Consider the following 22,356-nt stretch of genomic DNA (forward strand, 5'->3'; position numbering starts at 1 on the left):
TCAGCAGGACAGCAGAGAGCAAATGTAAGGAAAGGCTCATGGGTCAAGATAAGGGCAGGGAGAGCACTTAGCAGTCACCATCACAGGCGAAACAGACTCAACTTGGGGAAAATTAATTTAATTTATTACCATTCAGGTCAGAGTAGGATAATGAGAAATAAAACCTACATCTGAAACCCCCTTCCCCCCTCCCCTCCCTTCCCCCCGGCTCAGCTCCACTCGGTGTCTCTCCCTCCTGCCCCCCCAGCAGCGCCGGGCCGGGCCGGGGCTGGGGTCAGTCCCTCACAGCTGTCCCTGCCGCCCCTGCCCCCCACGGGGAGGCTCCTCGCCCCCTGCCCCTGCCCCAGCCCGGGCCCTCCCACAGGTGCACTCTCCTTCAGGCACAGACTGCTCCAGCCAGTTTCCAAGGAACTGCCAATTGCTCAGGTTAACAGGTACTTCTTTATTGAAAATGAGGTTCCTGGAAAACATTTCCCAGCTATTTGGGGTATGAGAGCATAAATTGTTCTACATTGGCTAAGTGTATACATCTGAGACTGTTAGACACACAGAGAATTGCTTCATTTAACTTTCTCTGCTAATTTTGCTTCTAAACCAAATCTCAAAACCTATATGCAATACAGAAATAGTAGACTGTCCAGGGAGGCCCATGATTAGCACCCACAAATATGTGACTGAATTCACACCTGAGTTTTATTTTGCCACTTATCTGGTCAATAAGGGGCTTAAATAATGGCAAAGACAAAGCAGAGGCATTGCATCCCAGCTTCACCTGATTGTGCAGAAACAAGGTTCTGGAAACCTGAGACCATATCTGATATCTTAAGGTACTCTAGTGTCTCAAATAAGCTCCTTATTTCTTTGGAGAGGAGAAATGAGCTTCTGAAATGTATGATACTCAAGTCTCGTTACATGCGCGGGCAGAGCAGGACTATTACTGAACAAAAAGAGGTTAAGTGTTCCCTTTAATAAAACAAATATTTGAAAATATCTTACAAATATCAGTCTGCAGAAAAGGTATTAATGCTGTTTTAATATACTAACGCTTCACTGGAGGGTTTGAATTATTTCTTATGAATCTATGCTGTTAGAGTTACTAATTTTGCTCTTAAATATTCTGAAATTCTCCCTTTTGCTCAGTAGATAACTCTTGCCTTGTGTATGTGTACGCTTTTTGTTTCCTTTAGTTTTTTAACTTTTCTGCAGATAAAAATCTAAGAATCTACTGTGGCACCCAGATAATCATGCTTCATATATTCATATACAGTATTCATGTACACTGTAAGAACACTGTACTAGCGTCTAGCCAACTCAAATCCACTAGTGTTGTAGCACCATCTTGGTATTTTCTAGTCTGTTAAAATGTATTAGCCTGTTAAAAATAGTTTATATGTGAATAATCTTTTCCCCCATTTTCTTAATAGGACCCTATAATATGGATGGGATACCACAGAGGCTATTTTATTGTCTCGTTAGAGTGCAGTACATTGAACCCAACTGCTAAATCATTTTTATGGCACATTAACAGTATCATGACATCAGGAAAAATATCTTTCAACTTGAGAGACATTTTTCCAAACCAAATGCATACCACATGAACACTGAAAACAAATCATAACAGTCTATTCTGTAGTGGACTAATACAGGCCATTTTCAATCTTTAAGTGTTTGCTCAAATCAGTCTTTGCTCAGACCTGGGATGACATTTAACAGTTTGGAAATACCTGAAGTTTCATTTAAGCTTTGTGTAGCTCTTCAGCTTAAAAATGTGTTTGGGGGTTTTGTTTTTGTTTTTTTCTGTGGTGGAATGCATTGGGTTATTTAATCAGATATTGATGAAAAGAACATCCATTCTGAAGTTAATTTGCTACCGCTTGTTGCTATTTGATATCACTGTGAAGAACAGGAAGATTAAGAAAGCAATGGATGGTTTGGCTTTCCTGTATTTCAGAACGTATCATTCTCTTAATCAGACCATTGATATGGTGAAAAAAGTATTGCACTAGCTACATTTTGACTGTATCACAAATACTCGGTAATTAACATCATTTCTCAAGAATCAAAGTTGGGCATCTGATTCTCATGTCAGATTTGCCACATGCTTCACTTCATATTGGGAAAGTTTTTCTACTTAGCCTGCACACCTGTATCTGCCTTTCAAAGAATGAGCCTTGTTCTGTTTCTCTTTCTTTTCCCTTAATTCATATAATTCCTTCCACTATTTGTTAAAAGCAACAGTTTCCCTCTATTTCAGAAATCAAAACAGTAACTAATGAAACAGCAAGTATCTGCAGCCTTCATCATTGCCTCTAGCCTTCCTTTGATATGCAGTCTCCGTTTCCAAATTAGCAAGTGAACATAAAATTGGCTGAGACAGGGAAGGCTGAAGGAAATAATCTGAATGTAGTTTTAGTATGTTCTCTCATGCTGTATTAAATCAGAGGTGATACCACCTTTGTAAAAGCAAAACGAATCCTAAGAAATCTGAGCCAGGGGACCTAATCCAATTGTTTTTCTAAGGAAAAAATCAGGCATCTGCTCAGAAAGAAAACAGCGGCCACAAATACCCAAATTTATCTTGCATTGCCAACAGAGCTTGTCATCAAAAACTTACCACCTCCTTTTATCTAACAGAAATACTTGGGCCCGTTCTGTAGTTGTTACTATCAAAGTTTGTACAAAACAATGCAGTTAAGTAAAGCCTCAGAATCTTGCACTTTTAACTTAAAATGTCTCCTTAACTTTTCAAATAACTTCATTATTAGGAAGATGAATACTAATTTCTTAGCTGTTTCTTAATCTTTAGGCATAACCTGGCATATGAGGAAAAGAAACAAAGTGAAAAGGTTATGTTTCCACTTGCTTTCCCAGACCCCTGGTTCTCCATAGCTCTTCTCATGTGTTTGAGTGGGAAGTGTAGTGATCATCCCATTGAATTAGAGGCTCAAGGACTAACTTTTCAGGGATGATCATGATGTGATAAATGAAAACAGTCTGATCAGTAGTTAATAATTCTTTAAAAACAATTATTTTTGGTTTTTTCTTTCTGTTCTCTGCGGTAAAGAGAAAAGGCAGTATAAAGGTAGCACTCAAAGAAATGAAGACTATCTATGATGGCAAGTATATACAATATCTATATGACTCATTGCCTTCATATCCTCCTCAGAGGTATATACAATGGCAAAACATACCTTTGCTGAGAAAAATACAAAGTATATATACTTTATATATAAAGTATATATATATATACAAGTATATACTTTTATATATATATAAAAAGTATATACTTTATACTTTTACACAATTTGTAAAGGGATTTTGTAGTAGTGTCTGTTTTTTTTTTTTAAACTTAGTCACATTGATAGAGCGTTATTAATGGCTTTCCTCAAGTATTGGTCTAGTGTGATGGCAAAACACTGAACAAATAAAACACCTACTACTTGCCTAAAAGGGTAAGTGGTATGCTTGTCTCATCCCATGCAAAACCTCCCCTCTCACATGTAAATGCATACACACACACACATATCTTTTATTTCTTTCTCTTAACAGCTTGTACATGCAAAATTAATTCTGTGCTGTCAACCTTTTTAATTTGCTGAGGTCTAGGTTTTGCTCTTTGTACCTATCTGTGGGAATGAAGTGATCGGCACTTAATCACTCCTGGAGATGTTGTCCCCAAAGAGACACTGCTCTTGTACTGGCAGGGAATGGTTTACTTTATCTTCTGTGTGCATCCTCCTCCTCGGTACCTTTGAGCATGCATAGCTCAAACAGATGGTAAGGAAAGTAAAGTTTCATTTCTCTGTTTCATGGGATAAACTTTTCATAGATAGTTCTGGTTGCTCATCTCCATATTCAGTCTGGAAGGAGGAGGCTATCTTACAAGTGAACATAAATCTGATCCGGACCAAAGGAAGCTTGGGGAAAACTGTGTGTAAATTTTTCCAGAGCCCCTGAGCATAGTTTCTGAAAATAAAGGGGTTCATTTTACATTCCCATTAGACTCTGAGGCTCCCCAGAGGACTGACATTTCTGCTGTTTGTGTGTTACTTTGGCGTTGACCATCCATCTGCTGGGAAAATAACTGAGGGATTTGATTTCCTGTCAGCTACAAAATATCAATCAGATAGTGATCAAATGTTGCTGCTATCTGAGCCACCCTCTTGGTGCAGATTCACACTATGAGCCCTCTGTGCAGTGCTACTTGGTCTGCTCCAGAGCCCTCAGCCTCTTTATGGACAGTTTTTGCCAAGTACAGCCCTGAGACTTCAGATAGATCTCATGTCCTGCAAGGAATCGTTAACTTTAGAGTTTATTTCATTACCAGACCTATGTCCAGAGATGTATTGTACAGTGGGATCTTGTTGTAATAGATGCTTTCTGCGTATATAGCTACATTACTGAGTGGAATTTCCTTCCCAGGAAAAGAAGAACTGTAAAAGCCCAGCACTGGACTAATTGCAAAGTAAACTTTATGGGCAGCAATGAGCAGGAAAACTTATTATCCCCTGATTTTCAAGGTTTTTGGTTTTTTAAATGTGCATTGATATTTTTAGAATTCAGCACAAAGCCACAGTATAACTCTCATCATCCAAGGCATTACATATGGAGAAAAGTAATTGACTGCTTGTTAGTTGTGGCTGTGACTTGGATTTCGATTAGAATAATAACTTAAAAACCCTAACAGAAAGCAGCTATTCTGCACATTGCTAAAAATCACTTGTGCAAGTTTGGTGTGTTTGACTCATACATAATGTATACTCCTTAATGACCTGCATAGCCAAAGGATGGCACTTTAAATTGATGAGTGTGATATATTCATATGTAGAACAAATTAGTTTAAGGACAGATGAAGAATAGATGTGCAGTCTAGCTAGCATGAACCGTTACAATTATAGACATTATTACAACCACAGTCTAATACCTTCCAGACCAGAAATCATTAAGCGTCAGAGTTACATAGATCTACAAGCTAGTATTATCACAAAAATATTATTGTTTTACAGCAGTTCCAATTGCAGCACTATATTTGAGATTAGAATAATATTTATACTGAAAATATTTATTTTCACAGGTTTCTAACCTAACCTTAGAAACATACTCAAGAAGCAGCATGATAGAAAATATCTCGAAGTGAAAGGGAGAGGAATACAGGGTAGTAAATTTTGGCTTGAATACAGGGTAGTAAATTTTGGCTTGAAGCATTTTGTCTCCAATACACAATAAGAACATGTTGTTTTAAGTCAGTGGAAGTCAGGGTGAAACTGTTGATCTGAGCCTGATCCTCAGATGAGTGTAGGACTGAAAGGAGCTCATTTGCTTCAGGCCAGCTTTGAAAATAAGTAATTTGGTCATATCTGTTATAAGAATCTGTAAAATATTGTAATATCTAAAGTTACTTCAGCATGCACTTAGATTTAAAAATGAGCTTGAACCAGACCAATAAATCCTCATTTCTGCAGGTTTGCAGGTATACTTTAAGTTGAATATGGCTAACTTTCATGACTGGGACTACTCCCAAAATTTACACTGGAAAAGATAACTGGAAAGCAAAATTGATTAGATGTGAAATTTTGCTTGTTGCAAACAAAATGAAAGGATGACATGCCTACATATTGGATTCTTCACTACTCTTAATCCTTCCATTTGCAGTTTCATTAGTGATTAAGTTCTTTACTCAAAAGGACGTTGCTTTCTACCTCCACCAGGTAAAAAAGGGCAGGTGCGCACGATGGTACCTGATGGTTATGGCAATGCTCAGGAAATAATTTTTTACCCAAAAAAAGGTCAATTAAGATAAGAGTCACTGGCATATTTTTTTTGTTAGTATTTTGTTGATAAAGTCATAAATTGAGCTGGTGATTGAAAATTAATATTTCATCTTTGTAAATTGTAACTTCCTACATAACCCCAGACAAAAAAAATATATCCGTTGCTCAAATCACACTTACTCTCTTACTGGCAGGCTGAGCAAATGCTACATGCAGATTCATACAGAAGCAGCCATGGTGTGGGTTTTGATGGTTAAATTTCTGTGTTATTGTTAAGGTCTGTTATTTATATTATGAAGCCTATTGAAAAATGTAGAAATGGCATTAGCTGGATAAGGAAGTGGTAAGGCCATCCAGCTGTTAGGGCGCTCACCTACCTCGTAGAGCTGTTGTGATGATAGATACACAAAAGATGTTAAAGTCAGATGCAACAAATACTTAGCCACCTAATACTGAAGCACTGTGCTACTCATAGGTACCTGCCCTCAGAATGCACCAAGGGTGCTGACAGAAATATGGTCTGGTTTGTCTTCAGATCTACAGAGGTGTACCTTCTGCTTACCTGATATTTAGGTACCTTAGCACTTTAAAAATAAAACTCAAAATAAACAGCTAGAAGGAGCCTTATTATCACCAAATCAGCATACTCAGAGGGAGCTGGCTTGGGGCTACATGGTGAAAGACACTGAACAAAAAGCGAGAATGCTAATGCCAGCCCATTCTGCACTCTCGCCCAAGCTGGAAGCCTCCTGCACAGGTGATGCAGAGTCTCAGACTTTCTCCCCACTACTGCATCTCTTTGCTCTTAATGTTAACCAGTGACAGACACAGAAATACTCCTGCACACAAGGAAGGAATAGAAAGGAGGTTCAGAAAATTAAACAATTTCTACCTCTCATCCTGCCCTGGTAAAATGTGAGTTATTGTCAGACTCTCATACAATAGGATACATAGCCCCCTCCACTCTTCACCACTTACCCCCACGTGCTCTTTTATTAAGACGTGAGAACTCAAATTCTTTTCAAGAGAAAGAGATAAGTTAATGTAGGTCTTTTTCAGCAAGCCAACCTTTGATATGTTTCTGCATGTCACCAAGATTCTATGAATTTTCACTGTAGAAGTTTCTTGGTTATAATGAGGCTTACAGCTGATTTTTTTTTGGTCAGCTGCTGCATCTGCTCTAGATTAGACCACGTAAGGAATGCAAGAAGTGAAACTAGAAACAAGGAGGACACCATTTTGAGGTTAAATTGACACAAAGCAGGTATTTTCTGGATAAATGCATTTAATTTCTATGTTTTCAAAAAACAATTGACCTAGGTGGTTAGGCAGTTAACTGCTGTTTGCAATAGACATTAGGCCTTGAAATTCCTCTGAAGATCTGACTGCTAAAATTGTTTTTTTTTTTCATACTAGCCATCAAATCCTAAACAGGAAGGAACCACGTAAGTATTACAAACAGAGGCATAAGAGCAAAAATGTGCTCTTGCTGAAACTGATGCAGTTCAAACAGATGGTAAGGTGAACAAAAGAACAAGGGAGCTGAAATCTTGTCCTTTCTAGTCCTACATACTTCCAGGCAAATCTTATACAAGGTCTGCCTATAACAGGGTACATTTTTACTCAAACCCTCACAAGTAAAACAAGGCCATGCTATTCATGAATTAATAGAGCCAAGACCAGAGGATCTGTAATTTAGGTAAGATGATGTCTAAAACCGAGGTGAATTCAGAGGAAAGTACGTTGTTTTCTTAAAAAAAAAAAAAAAAAAAAAAAGGATTCCCACTGTAAAGAAAACATTTAGAGTGAAACCATGAGTGATCCTTAATGAATGTTGATTTTCAACTTATCTGTATAACTCCACAGTCCACTTGCATAATTGTGGGTCTATCACATAGTCTATCTTTACTTCACATGTAAATTGCTGACATAATCATTACATACATGAAAATTTTGGCTAAAAGAGCAAATGGCAGTTTACATCATAAATAACCATGGTAAATTTTCAACTTTATACAGGAATTAACTTTAATGAAATTTGTGCAGTCTATGCCACTTACTAAGGCCTTCACCCATGCCATACTTTAAAAGTATCTGTTTTTTTCTTCAGGAAGTTGTTATTTGCCTCCAGTCATATAATAATTTCAGTCCAGGGAGCAACTTGTTGATCCCAATTTTGTCATACAGCTACAAACACATAGTTTAAGGTGCAGTATATGAAAGTGTGACCCATGCTGTACACAGGTTAAGCCCTCATGAAAAGTGTCTTTTTCCAGGTGCAAAGTAGATTCCACAGCGGTGGCTGTGGCCAGTTGTCTTGACTTCCTTGGTCCTTGATACACAAGACTTAATTTTGTGTGGCTGCTGGTCATCCATGCAGACTCTCATGATTGATTCATTGGAGTATACGAAGGAAGGAGGGCCCAGCCGTGAGTTGATGGTAGCAGGGATCTCGGCTAAGGGCCCCTTTTAGTTTATGGCCCTAGCAGAGGTCATGCTTTCCTCCCTGCTATGACTGTGCCTTACAATTACAAGAGGAGGTGGTGACTTAGTTTTGGCATATCAGGTTATGGAGCAGGACGAACATGCAGCAGTGCACCACCGAAATAGGAGCCACAGACAATAGGAAAGAAGAGCATAAATTGGTTTGAAAACTAATGTGTCTTTAAGAGTGTTCAACAAAGTTCAACATACCAGCACACATGGAAGCTGAGTCACTACAAAAGTGCATGATCTTGTACCTTGAGGGAGCTCCACAGCCCGTGCCCAATTCCATGCTGCCAAAGTTCCTTTGCTTAGTTACTGCTTTAAAATAGCTATGGTTATACATACATACAACGGTGACTGAAGTCATGAAGACATGAAGATGTATCCCAGCTATGTATTGACTGGTGCACAAAAAAAAGGGTGGAAAATAGCAGTTTCTCCCATAGATTAAGTTGGTTCTGGTGCACTGATGGGATTGAAGATTTGGCAGAAACTTTTTTATTTAATTATTCTTATTCTACAAAGACCAGAAGACAAGAGTAATAGAGTAATAAATACTTTTTCCACTGCTACTCTACACTAAAGAGCAAATCCTGTAACCAAACTATATCCAACAGAGGTAGAAATTAACATGTAAACAGCAAGCCTGGCTTTAGGCTTTCAGGGTTGATTTTTCTTTGGGGTTTTTTATTGTTGTTGTTTGCTTGTGGTTTGTTTGTTGGTTTTTTTGTGTTGTTTTTTTTTTTTTTTAATCTGCCAATAATTTGTTCATGGGCTTCCCAGCTATCTAGTAAGAAATTCCCCAGGAAGCCAGGAAGGTCTGTACTGTTAAGTGTTGTTTTGGTGCCATGGGGTCCATGTTGAGGGGATTCCTTTGCACAGTGTTGTAACCTCGTTATCTCAAGCTGACATTGCACACCACTCATCACTATCTGTGGCAGAAGCTTTATCAGCATCTCCAGCAAGAAGCACCACTTTCTAGCTGGAAAAAACCTGTGTTTACAGTTAGAACCGTCAATCACTTTGTCCTGCATTCTCACTATTACTTACTGCCTTTCCTCTCAGTGAAGAGCAAGCTTCCTGGCTTTACCAAATAAATGACATACTCTGAAAAAAAGGAGCAAGGAATAATCTATAACAGTGCAGGATGTAGCTCTTTTATTTAAAAAAAAACCCAAAAACTAGTTCATAAAAGGAATCTACCAAGCTGTTCATAGTTTTTTGTTAAGTCTCTTATTACTTTAGAAAATCTTAGGTAGGATACAGTTATAAACTGTGCTGGTATTTTTGAGATATTTGGCTCAACTTTTGGCTGGGGGTTGGAACACACAGTTATAATGTACACCTTTACGAAAGTCAAATTTATTCATACCTTGCAATGCCCATCAACAGCACATGTGCATTTCTTCTGCATGCCAAAATATCATGTAAGCCTAGTCCACTGACTAAATGCCTGGGTCATCCATATTTTCAATGTTATGTGTAGTTCTTAGTCTGTGTTTGTCTTGCACACGAATCATGGTCAAATAATTCACTCAAGGTCAAACACTGCAGGATCTGGTTTCACTGGCAGGCAAAGCCATTACAGAAAAGTTAAGGGAACCACAAAATCCTTTTGCACAGGGTGTGCTGCTCACTAACATTAGCACAAAGCAGCCTTAACAAGGTAGAGAATCTGGTTGTGCAACTTCAGAAAACTACTTATTTTATCCTTCAGTCATTTGTAAGCTCTCAAAGAAAGCAGAAAGTCTGTACTAATATGCCTAGCTAATCCTGTATCTCTTATTCCTCTGGATTAAGGTCACCCAGTTCTGTCAGATGGGATGTAAGTTTTCTGTAAGGCGTTGGCATTTGGGGGCTAGAACGTCAAATATGGGATTGCTGCTTTTTGTTGTAGTAATTTTGTTCTGTGTAAAGTATGTAATGTGACATCTTAAAGAACTCACTTGTACTGACATTTAGCCCATTTCCAAGCCTAGTTGCAAAGTTTGCCCTCACTTCCTAAGTAGTAAGGATATATACACACCATATATCATCTACCTCCTATGTACAGATGCCTTCTTTGTCAGTGATCACAGGTTCTGTTTCCCTCTTGAGCTTTTCAGCAAATAGAATGCAGTATTCCATTGGGTTGTAACTCGCTATTTTAATTTGTGTGGTGGCAGATTGTTTTCCTCCTACAGTTTTTACCAATTTTACAGGTCATTACTAGTTGACTAAAACTGGTGCAATTTGCCTCTGTCAGCTGATATTTAATAATAACTGTCATCCCTGCCAAGACCATGCATCAGTAATTTCTGACAGTACATAACACATAGCACATATGTGGATTGACAATGTTACATTCTTCTGACAAGCCATTTAATTAACTGATAAAAATCAAAGAATGAGTGGATGAACCTTGAGACGAAGCTAATTTCTGTGTTTATTGGGAATTTGATTCTATGTTGGCCTCTTGAAATTATAAAAGTTTTGTGCTGCACACAGCTTGTTTCAAAGGTAACGCTAAGAAATTTGTTAGCTTTACCCCTTGCACTAGTTCTGTAATGCCAGACCTGAAGCAGCATGCGTTGGATGTCAAGCCACAGAAAAAGTGAGATGTGGTGGGGCTTTCCTGACTGTGAAACTGAGGGCAATTGCCTTATTTGTAAACTGTTTAAATCTACTTGCATACAAACTTTAAACGAGGAACTGCCAGGATTTATGGTTCCTTATGGGACCCTAAGTGCTGCATGTAGTGAAAAAGTTGGAGGGAAAATATCTTTTACATCCCCTGGAGAAGTATTGCATGGAGGTAGGTCAGAAAGCCACGTCTGGCTCACTGCTGACTTAATATGTGACCTGGAAAAGTTATATGAGCCCATTGTTTCTGCTTTCTCAAGTGTTAAACAGGTAAACTATTTCAAGGCTACTTTTGTACTTTAATTGGCTGACTGTTTCCTATACACTGAATAAAAGGTGATTACTGCGTGTTTAGGCATCACATCCCTCTTATTTTTTGTTTTAGCCATCACGACAAGGTTTTCTCATTCTTCCATTTACACACAGCTAGTTTGTATGCCTGACAGGTTTTTTCTCCCCCATTTGTCTTCTCCTGGTTTTGTCTCTCTCTGCCTTTGTTCTCCCTTTCTTGCTTCTTTTATTCTACTTCTCTGTCTTTCTTCCTGCTCTGTTTCACCATATTCATGACATAAATAATTTTTATCTTAGAGTCTCACTGAATATTCAACACACTGAGGTACATTTTTGCTGCTCACTGTGTACATGCTCTGTGGAGCATCAGTCCCTGTAGGATGCGTGGGTACACACTCCTTATTCTCAAGTACTCTTGCCTCCTGTGTGCAAATGTTTCAGGATCTGTTGAAGACAAACCCACCCTGAGAAGCTCAGGGTTACAAAAAAGGACAGCTGCCACCACAGTTCTGCCTACGATTCTGGTCTGCAGTCTCCCAAGGAACTTTGTTTTACTAAAAAAACCAAACAAACAAAAAAACAAAAAAAAAACAAAAAAAAAAAAAAAAACCAACCAAAAAAAGAACAAACTAAAAAAAAACTATTGCTGAGTCATAGCTATGGCTTTGAAGGGGACTGAGAAGGAAATTTGTGACCCAGCTATTGACTGGACTGTCATTTTGTCATATATAGTAAATATCTAGAGTCACTGGAAGGAAAAGAAGGAGTTGCCAGAGCAGAAAAGGGATGAGCAGGCTGAGGGGCTGAGTTACCTTAGAAGGGTAACTTCTTAGAAGGGTGCCAAAGGAACAAAACTTTATGGTAGTGAAGTCATTCAGTCTGAATGCTTACATCACTACTCTAGAAATTATTTTAAGGTAGTAAAGCTTTCTTGTATGATAGTGTACTTCCTCAATGCAGACAATGTAAAGTAATACATACGCATCCCAGCGTGTCTGGCTATAGCACCACAGTAGTACATTTGCATTTTCCATGATATAGCAAATAACAAAAAATTCTACAGGGAAATTAGGGTAGTCTATTTGAAAGAGTGCTTTATCCTCTGTCTTAATTGTCTAGTCTCTTTCATTTTATTCTTTGCTCTTTTAGCTGTCAGACCACTCATTTCTGCTCAGAGAGCCCAAAGTGACTGCTGTCCTGGGACATCACAAAACCAAATAACGTTAACATAAAAGTTTACAAGTCCTCGCTACCACTGCCCTCCACAAACCCCAGAGACTGTTTTGGGACTTTTTTCCCCCCCTCTGTGGGTCTATAAAAGCTATAACTGAGGTATCTATGAAAGGCATACCTAATGGCCTGAATGGAATTCAAAGATGTCAATATTAAGGATTTGTCATGGAATAAAATCTGAAAATGGTGGTATGTCATTGCATTTTCACCCAAAGAACAGTACCTAAAGGAAGCATCCATTGTGTGCTGGAATATTCTAGCCATCAGGAATCACGTGTCCACTGGAACTTTACCGGCAGGGTTTTATTCAGTTTAATTTCTTGTAATTTATCTGCTGACTTGTGTAATCTGTGAATTTTAGTCTCTTGCTAGGCACACACATACAGGGTGTTTCACCCCTACCCTCTCAGCAGACCCAGGTGCAGGAAGAAAGGGCTGATCACTGGGTGCCGGTGCAAAGACTGCGCAAGGTATCTTCACTAGCAGCTGTTGGGGGTGAAGAGGAGAGGCATCAGAATCAGACATCTAGAGGAGCAAGGCAACTGGCTTTGAATATATATTGAGTAGGTCTGTCTTTATTCTAGTAGGGACTGCTCAAATATAAATGTTCCAGGGTGTAGCTGGGGTTTTTTTAAACACTAGAATGTTTGGCCTAATAAAGCCAAAACAGAATATTCTTGGGTAGTTCTTCCTCATTATAATGGAAAAAAAAATCAAACTAATCTTGGCTTATATTATCAGCAGATTCTTTAGATTTCTTTAGCTTTTCCATTGAGAAAATGAAACACATTTATTAAATGACCTTTAGTTTTTGCCATCTAGTCAAGCGTTCTTTGCACTGGCACAGTAATACCATTATCTTGACCTTTGTCTCCCTCATAAAGTTTCTTTTCACGCCTGTCACTAGCACTGGCTCAGCTAGCAAGAAGGAGAAAAAAAACGATAAAAAGGAAAAACCACAATCTGATTCAAATTGTTAGGCAATGTAAGCCTCTGGAGATGTTTGTTCCAGCTATGCTTGCTTGCTTGCTGTTTATTTTTTGCCTTTTCAAATGGTGTTTTCTATTTCTTTCCTAGATTTTTTTATTCTTCCGTCTAAGTCTATTTAACCAGGTGTATATCTGTGGAGAAACAAAGCTTAGGACAAGTTTGATGTGAGATTTTTCAGTCTGAGTCATAGTTGTGGTTTGCCTTGCTGTAAAACCTTCCACAATAGCATGCTGTTGCACTTCCATGTGCAAAACAGTTGTATTTCTTTGAAGTCAAACTAAAAGGGCTTCACTGTTTTGTCTGTCTTCAACATAATCAAGCAGTGAGCATCTATGTCTAAATCCTACATTTAACTTTCTATCTGACCTTGGATTAATCCCTTTACCTCACCATGCCTCTGTTTCCTTTCCTGCCGCGGATCAGCATGCAGGCAGTGCTCAGAGAGTTGGGGAGCTCAGTCTTAATTCTTTAATACAGCTGGAAAAAATCCCTCAAGACATAAGCTAACAGATTTCAAGCCGTGCTTGTTGGCTACCTTCCAGTCTGAGTGAAGTGCGAAGCTACAGGACGACTAATATGGCTTGAAAATATCACTTGAAAGCCTTTATCTCAGTAGTGTTTTAACTAATGCATAACTTGCAGAAAGACGTTCCGTTTCTATCTGAAAACATCAAGAGATTTACAGTGCACCAGCTCTTTCCGTAATTTCGTCCTTTGTAGTGTGATTTATGTCCAAGCACATTGCACGCTGTTGTAACACATAAATTTAATAAGAAACATAATCTACCCTGTTTCCTTCCTTTCCTGATATGTAGGAAAAAACTACGGAAAATATACATTTAAGGACAAGTGACAGGGCTTCGCTTTCTTTTCCAGTGGCAAGGACTTCTGGTAACGGGGCTGATGTGCATACAGATAGATGATTTCCTGTTGTTTATTTCTAGTCTAATCAAGCTGATTGGGATGAATGATAATGGTGATGTCTTCAGAACATACCAGAAATTTTCTTTGCTTTCGAGCTGGAAACCCATTTGCAGTTTGCAGCAGCAGTAGTAGTTGAGTTAAGATGGGATATTTGATCATTACCCTCATAATGGGAGTCGCTGTTTTCCCACATATACGGCTGCTTACGAGCTTAGAAAATAACAGCATGCTTCATCCATCGATCTGAAAAAGCTCTTTGTAAAAAGGGTCAGCGCTGTTATTCCCATCGAACAAATGATGGAATGGATGAGCAGACAGAGAGAAAAACTAGCTCAAGGTGACGAGCAGACTGCCAGCAGAGGTGGCAGAGGACTTGGGTCCTTCTGCGGTTTGAGCCCCAAAGTCCCAGCAACTCCCCGTCTGAAAAGCCTGGGATGATTTAGTGCTGCTAGACTCCTCAGAAATCCAGAATCACGGTGATCCCAAGAACAGGCTGTTCCCCAAAGAACCTGCGACTAGACTTGCATGAAGTCTATTTCTATTCTGATCCTTTAAGTTCATTAGGGCTTGATAGATCAAAACCTATAGTTAATTGTGTCTGCTCTCACGGTCAACTTCAGTCTTCAGTACCAAAACACAAAATGCAAAACATTAACTATGCAAACACATAGGTTCTTTAAAAGGGGAATATAAATACGTGAGCAAGTCTTGGGTAGGGATGCTTTTTACATATGGGCTTTGTGGAAAAGGAAAAGCATCGTAATTTTGGACAGTACTGACACCTACCTGCCTGTAGACAGGGTGCTGCCTGTCCATAAAACTGAGGACACATTCCATGTGAAAATAAAAGGAAGCATTAATTACGGTATATCATACGGTATCCAAGATTAGTGTGTAATTTTTTGATTTACTATTACCTTTTTGTTATCTTCCCATTCATTGACTTAACGGATACAGTGCCTACCCTCTTTTGTGCCAAATACATTTGCTTTCTTTCTCCTAGGTCACAGTTTTACAATTATCACCATAGCAACATTCCAGCTATAATAAGAAGATACATCTTCTGAATGGCTGGTGATACAACATTAACTGTTAGAACATAACATTTTTCATGTTGGAAACATCTGGAGTTCACAACCAGAAAAGATCTGTAAAAATGTCTGTAGTTCTTTAATAATCACCCAAGGCTGCACATGCAAGCTTTATTAGGATGCTTTTACAAACACTCCTTAGTCACCAAGCAGGGAATGTGATAAAAATAAGCTTTATTCCAACACAAAAAACTAAAATACAAAGTTCAGTTTACAAGTCACATGGCTTAAAAGGAAAAAGAGAGAATTTGAATTGGCCTTCGTGTCAGGGCCTTTAATTTAGGGAGTTGGGCCATAGTCCATTCCTCTGCCATTCCCAGCCTATTACCTACAACACTAATATTGCTATTTACTGGCTGATTATATCCTCTGGCAAGATTCAGACTGTGTCTACTTCCCTGCTGCAAACTAATCAGTTTTCAAAATTAGTTATTGATCTCAGGCTCATTGTGGAGGACAAATTTAGTGGCTGGTTCATTGAGTATCAACAGTGCCACTCTTTGTGTGAGCTGCATAGAAGTGAAAACAAACAAGATATTCAGGGCCACATACATACATAATCAACTAATATAAGGAGATACAAGACAAGTATAAATACATTGGCAAGTGAAATAGCTTTTTTATGAGAAAGATGACCTAAAGAAATCCAAAACTATTTCTCTCTGAAGGTACAGATGTAATTCTTACTATTTACTGTGGAGTGTTTGTGCAAGAGAGAACACATGTATCAGAGCTACTGCTGGAAAACGTTACTGTTACTTAATTGGAAGGGTTTTGGGTTTGTTTGATTTTGCTGTGGTTTTTTTTTAAGTAGGAAGTGAGCTTATTTTTTAAGATAGACCATTCTTGAGGTTTTAAGTTGCAAACGTATTAGATTAAGGCAGAAAGAATTGCAAATAATAAGTACTTGATGTTGGGATTATGTTTTAGTGACTAGCTCTATCAAGCTGCATCAAATATTTTCAGTGATTACATTGTCACTCCTTTGGTTGTAATGGGAACTTATGAGATGCAAGAAATTTTATTTAGGAAAGAGTCCCTGTAAGACATCGAGAGAGAAAGATATAGTCAATAACCCAACATTATCTTGGAGGTGAAAAGCCCGTGCCCAAGTTGTTTCTCTACCTGAATTAACAAGTACATTAACGCTAGGTTGCATGTTTCTAAATTTCATCCCCAGGTAGACCTATAAAAGTTTGAGCACCCAATTCTTTTTCTGAGAAAAGAGATGCCTACATAGGTTTAGCTGCAAGAATTCATGTCCTCTCCCTTTAGGAAAAATCTTACTCCATAGAAGCATATTTAAAATATTGAAAATTTCCGAAATATTTTTAGTAAGTCTATTCCCATTCCACTGCAAAGTTTAATTATTTATGAAAGAAGTAAATGTTAGAAATGTTTTTTCTCTTTCTCAAACATTATTCTCAGACTTTATACTGACAGAGTATAGAGTATACAGCATAGACTACCTGCCAAGTGTGTGTGTGTATAAGTATGTATTTGAAAATTAATTTAATATGTTCAGTAAGTCTTTTACTTTATTATGACCCCCTTGAATTTTATTTCAAGGTTAGTGTTTAAAATGTGTTCAAAGTTAGAATTTCAAAACCATTATTTGCACAGTTTTCATTAAAAACTATAATTTTCCAAAATTTTCTCAAACTTGGCTCAAATTTCCCAGAAGATTTATGAACATGGACTCTCTTTCTGATTCATGAGAAAAACACAAACCAGGTCCTTAACTTTGCTTGAGGTTTGAGATTTTCATGGTATGGTTTATTTTTGACATACAGAAAAGCTGGAGCACTGAAGAATAGTTGGTGGTCTGTGATTATGCTCATTATTTCAATGGTACACACACAAAAGTCCAAACCAAAAGTGTTTGATTTGTATTGATGCAAATTGGAAATTACTAAGACTTTTATTACAAGGTTCATTTTAAGTTGAAAGTTTGACCCTGCATTCCTGTATGCTTAAAATTTCTGTAAAACTCAATAAGAGCTGGAGTACACAAACAGTACGAATTCTAAGTATCATCGGGATTGAATTTTAGAAAAGAAATGATGAGACAGTAGAGTTACCTTCTTTGCTGAGTATTTCACAATTAGTTTCTGTTGCGCTGCGATGCATTTGAAATGTGCTACTTGTTTTCCACAGTTCTTGAATGAAGCCAGCGTGTTAGAACAGCCTCACCACTCCTCAGTCACCTACTTTCCTGCATTACCGTATCTGAAATGTTTCAGAATTAGATCTGGATTTTGCTTTGATCTTCTTTAGCAATAGTTAATATATTATCTATTTTCACCTGGTATACTGCTAAAGAGTAGAAACTATATATGTCAGAATGCCACTTCTTATTTCTGTAAATATAGTCCTCTTCTTTCCTCAGTTTATTAGAGTTGTAGAATTGTTTTCTCACAGAAAATAATATCTGGAGTAAGGTAGTGTATCTATTAATTCTGATGAAATTGTGCTCTGATATAATACTAAGGAATTGGACCCGTTCTTTTATTATTTTTTTTAGAAATTCTGTAGAAAGAAAGGCAGTACAGAACTTGGTCTTTCATTTGATTGATATGATTTCAATAGATCTCCTTAGTGACTGCTAATGCCATAAGCAATTTCCATAAAGTTTTTCTTTAGGTCTGCTCCATGTTTTAAATCCAATTTCATGTACAAAGCAAAAAAGTATTTTAAGAGATACATATGAATTTAATATGCAATCAATTTTATTTGAAGATGGGCACCAAAGTCTAAAAAACCCAACATTTAGTTGTTTCAGTGAAATAGTCGGTGGACAAAGAACTTTGTATACAATTGATCGAAGTAAATCAATAAAATATTTCAGACCTCCATTTAATAGCCTATCCAGGTCATTGAAATGCTCTATCCTTAAGGGAATTAATGAAATTAAAAACTATATTACTTTTTTATTTGGGCATCCCCTGTCTGTCTGCAATTTCTTTGCTTTCAGATCTAGAGTGATTGGATCCACTAGTATCTACATTGACAGAGGTAACACAACCATCTTTTTTCCAAAATTTTTATTAGATGAAAACTGCACTGAAGTGCAATATGCTTAAAAATGTTTTGATGCACTCAAAGATAGGACTGAACAAATAGATAGATAGATAGATAGATAGATAGATAGATAGATAGATAGATAGATAGATAGATAGCAAATGTAAAGGTTTGTACGCAAGACACATTTTTCAAAGAAATAGTCATATGGAATTTAAGCTGTATTTTAAGGAGCCTTAATTAAGAAAAAGAAGATAAAGATCAAGTTCTGAAAAACTCAGAAGTCAAGGTATACTATTAGCATATTGGATGCTGGTACTGAGGTGCAATTAATGAAATTTTTGAAATGGAGATCGAAAGAGAGCTACTTGTGTCACTGAAATGTTGTTACACTATACAACAGTACGCTAAAATGGAGTAAGCTTTAGATTTGTATTTACTTTGGATTCTTTTTGGAATTGATTTTCTTCCAAGATTTTTTGAGCAACTTTGTGTGGGTTTATGCTAATGGAAAATGTTTTAGTATCTTTAAAATATTTTTTTTCTTATGAAAATTATGTCAATTTTGTAGGGTTTTACGTTTTCATGGTAGAAAGTTTGTTTGCTGCTTTGGTTATCTCATATGCAAATCCTCTTGAAAAACAGTTAATATCTGTTAATGGAATAAGAGATTGCTGGTTCAGTTATTTAAGATTATTGAACCTTGAGTAATGCTATGAAAATTTTTAACAGACGACTTTTTATTCCATGAATATATATGTTATCTTTGCAAAAAGTTTTATTTCAATCGAATGCCTCAAAGGCTGGAAATTATGTATCTGTGAATTATTTCTTCATATTCAGTAAGATAATTAAAAAAGAATAAGGTAGATCTTTCCTCCATAGACAATTCATCAAAGGAATTTTACGATGGTGTGGCTCACCTGGAATGTTATTGTTTTTCAAAGCTGTTTTCTTGATAATGTCAGCTAACCAGATACACTGAAATAGACCCGTACTTCAGCTCCCTAGATATTACCTGTGGAAGAAATAAATGGACCTTCTTTCTGTACACAAGACAAGGATCTGAGTCAGAGTTTGGAAGCATGAGGATCTTACCTTCTCAAGTCTGTTGGATATGGGGCAATTTCCAGAGCAAAAATAGAACACCACATACCAAAGTCTCCCTGGATGTCAGCCCAGCTGTGTTCCTACACTGTGTGTCCAACAGGGAGTCAGAGCAAGGGGGTGGCCAGGTCTCTGTACCTTGGCACTTTGGCCTGCAATAGATGAGGCCAAGTGTAAACCAGCAAGTTCAATACTTTGTGGGGCTGCTTGTGCTCCCTCACCAGAGGAGGCAGTTGGTCAGCCATCTACACGTAGCAATTACAGATATTGCTACAGGTAAGGCCAGCTCAGTAGTGCCTCCCACACATGCCAAAAACTGTGGAAGCTGCCATCGGAGGGTCAGCTTTCACGTGATGGGGCCAGGCCAGTTTTATAGGCAGCTGTAACTGAGGAGGGCAGCCAGTTGATCTGGGGACCTTTCTTCTGTGCCTGGGACAGGTGAGCATGCAGCTGGAGAGCGGTGGAGGGAAGCCAGGAGGGATCCCCCCTTTCGGACACCACTAACACTTAGGTAACCTTACACTAATTTGCACCAAGAACAGCATAGATATGTGTAGCCAAACACGGATCCTTTTCTAAATGAAGTAACTGCTTTCTTATTAGTTTACCCAGACAGAAAAATATTTCCCAAATTAACTAGCTATGCAGAATAGTCTAACAAAAACCACTCTGCAGCTGGATGAAGGAAAAAGAGGTCCTCCATAGCGTATGTAGCAGAAGCTGTCATACTGCTGACAGCTGATGAAAACACATTTCTGGACAGTAGAGTTCATATTATATGAGTACATAATAATAGCATTCCAGTAATGTTTGTCCTACAAAATACATACCTACCTTCTTACCAAGAGCAATGCTACTAAAAGGGATCTGCTGCTGAGAGGCACTGAGCATTCCCAGATTAACGCAATCTTAAAAGAAGCGAGCAAAGTTAGCGCATCTGCACCCCCCCTCTGAGGTGATTACTAAATAGGCCACCAGCTGTGACTACATCTCCATCTCTGGTGTTACTGGATTGGGGAGAAAAAAAAAAAAAAAAGAAAGAGAGAGAGAGAGAGAAAAGCAACAATAAATGGTTTAATATAATTTCCATCTCTCTCTCTGGTGCCACAAATTAAGATTAATTGAATATACTAATTTATATGATACCCACACCCAGAATACATTCATCATTCAATAGCAACATAAGTTACAGATATAAAATCTAAGTTAGGAGAAGAACAAGTCCCTGTGAATTTGAGTGGTTTGCATTGTTGGTGTGGTTTTTTTTCATTCTAAATCAGTAGCTGCTAATAAAGCTAAACACATTACTATAGATTCAGTATCTAATATAAATTAATTTATCACCTGTGAAATACAAGGCAACTGCATTTTGGGTCCATTTGAAGATGTTTAGCAATGCACATGCTATCCGTATGCAGGAGTGGCAATGGCATTCAGTACAAACAACAGCTTTGTATTTTAAATTTGTGATGTATCTTTTCAGTCCAGAAGGGATTTATCCTTTCTTAAACTTGATCCAAGCATGATGGCACCAAAGCTTTTATGGCTGATCGAGGTAGAAACACTGTTACATCTTTGGCATAGTGCTGTTTTCTTTTATGTAGATTTTCTTCCAGTGGAAAGTGAAGGTCTTAAAATGTGCAACCCAGCTTAAGTCAATCCCAAGCACTACTGAAATAAAGAAATCCAAATAGTGTTAAGCAGGTTGATATCATGCAGCACGTGACTAGATTCTTCCTATTTAAAATATTCAGGTTTGCTTATACACTGCCATTGAAGTTCAAAGCACAGTATTTGGTTCATTTAACAACTGCAGACACTCCATTAGCCTTTTTCACTACCAACTTCGCATCCCATATGCCTGCCTGATCCATCTGTCACGTTTTGTCAAATGTGAGTGCTCTCAGGGAGCAGCCATGATTTTACAGTGCATTGCAAAATGGGGCTCCAACCTGAATAGCCACTGAACCACAGACTAAAATTTTAATAATAGAAGAGCAAATGGAACCTCTGTAATCAGGAGGACTATGAGCAAGGAGGAATGGTTGCATTAATGTAGATATGTGGTAAGCAATAACATATGTAAATCTTCCCTGAATGGAAAGCATAAAGACAGTAATACCAGGTTAGATTATAAAGTCAGTATTCTGCCTTTTAAAGTACCCAGTGGAAGATGCTGAGAAGAAAGCTTAATAAGACATGTACCCAGAATCCTTTCCTGGTGCAAAACCAAAAAGAGCATAAGAAAAACTATGGATTTGGCTTTTTAAAGTAGAAATGGATGATACGGAATTAACTGCAATCTAAATACCTCCACAATCTGGCCACTGACATTTCCATACTTCAATTAATATGCAGTATGATTCCTGTGATGATATGATGATTAAAAAAACTACCATTCTAAACAGTAGTAGGAGGAGGAGCTGTTTTAGTATGTTATTGACAAGACTTATGTACTTATATACCTATAAATCCCTCTTTCTGTCTCTGCACATGCACTCACACATATATGTGTAAAGAGTGTACAACTATAGCAGAAATCTGTCACACTGACTTCTTACCATCATTCCGGCAGAAATTATAACTTATATTGAGTGTAGAAGATCTAATTTTATAGCAACAGCTGTATCTTAGTCCAAATAACTTCCTCCCTCCCTATAAGACCCATCTTCTTTTTAAATATTCTTATATGCAAATTTCAAGGTAATCTCCTTGAAAATAAGTCACAACTCTCTCCCTGTAAAATAATGAGAAAATTAATATAATTATGGTACTAACATTTTAGCATGTAAGAGATTTTTTTCCAGTTGAATTATTTA

General features: G+C 37.7%; 1 long non-coding RNA gene across 2 annotated transcripts in view; it reads right to left on the reverse strand.

The window, feature by feature from the left end:
• Nucleotides 1–7,529: 7,529 nt before the first annotated feature.
• Nucleotides 7,530–22,356, reverse strand: part of LOC308058568 — a 59,606-nt gene continuing 44,779 nt past the window's right edge. Inside the window, exons 3-4 of one of the 2 annotated variants that reach the window (XR_013925891.1) lie at nucleotides 17,491–21,208; nucleotides 7,530–16,448 (exon numbers count right to left, since the gene is read on the reverse strand). This is a non-coding gene — a long non-coding RNA (uncharacterized lncRNA). Of the gene's footprint in view, nucleotides 21,209–22,356 lie in introns of both variants that reach the window. The other variant, XR_013925892.1, reaches the window with a different exon arrangement.

The sequence above is a fragment of the Falco punctatus genome (assembly GCF_963210335.1).
Source record: "Falco punctatus genome assembly, chromosome: 2".
Taxonomy (NCBI): domain Eukaryota; kingdom Metazoa; phylum Chordata; class Aves; order Falconiformes; family Falconidae; genus Falco; species Falco punctatus.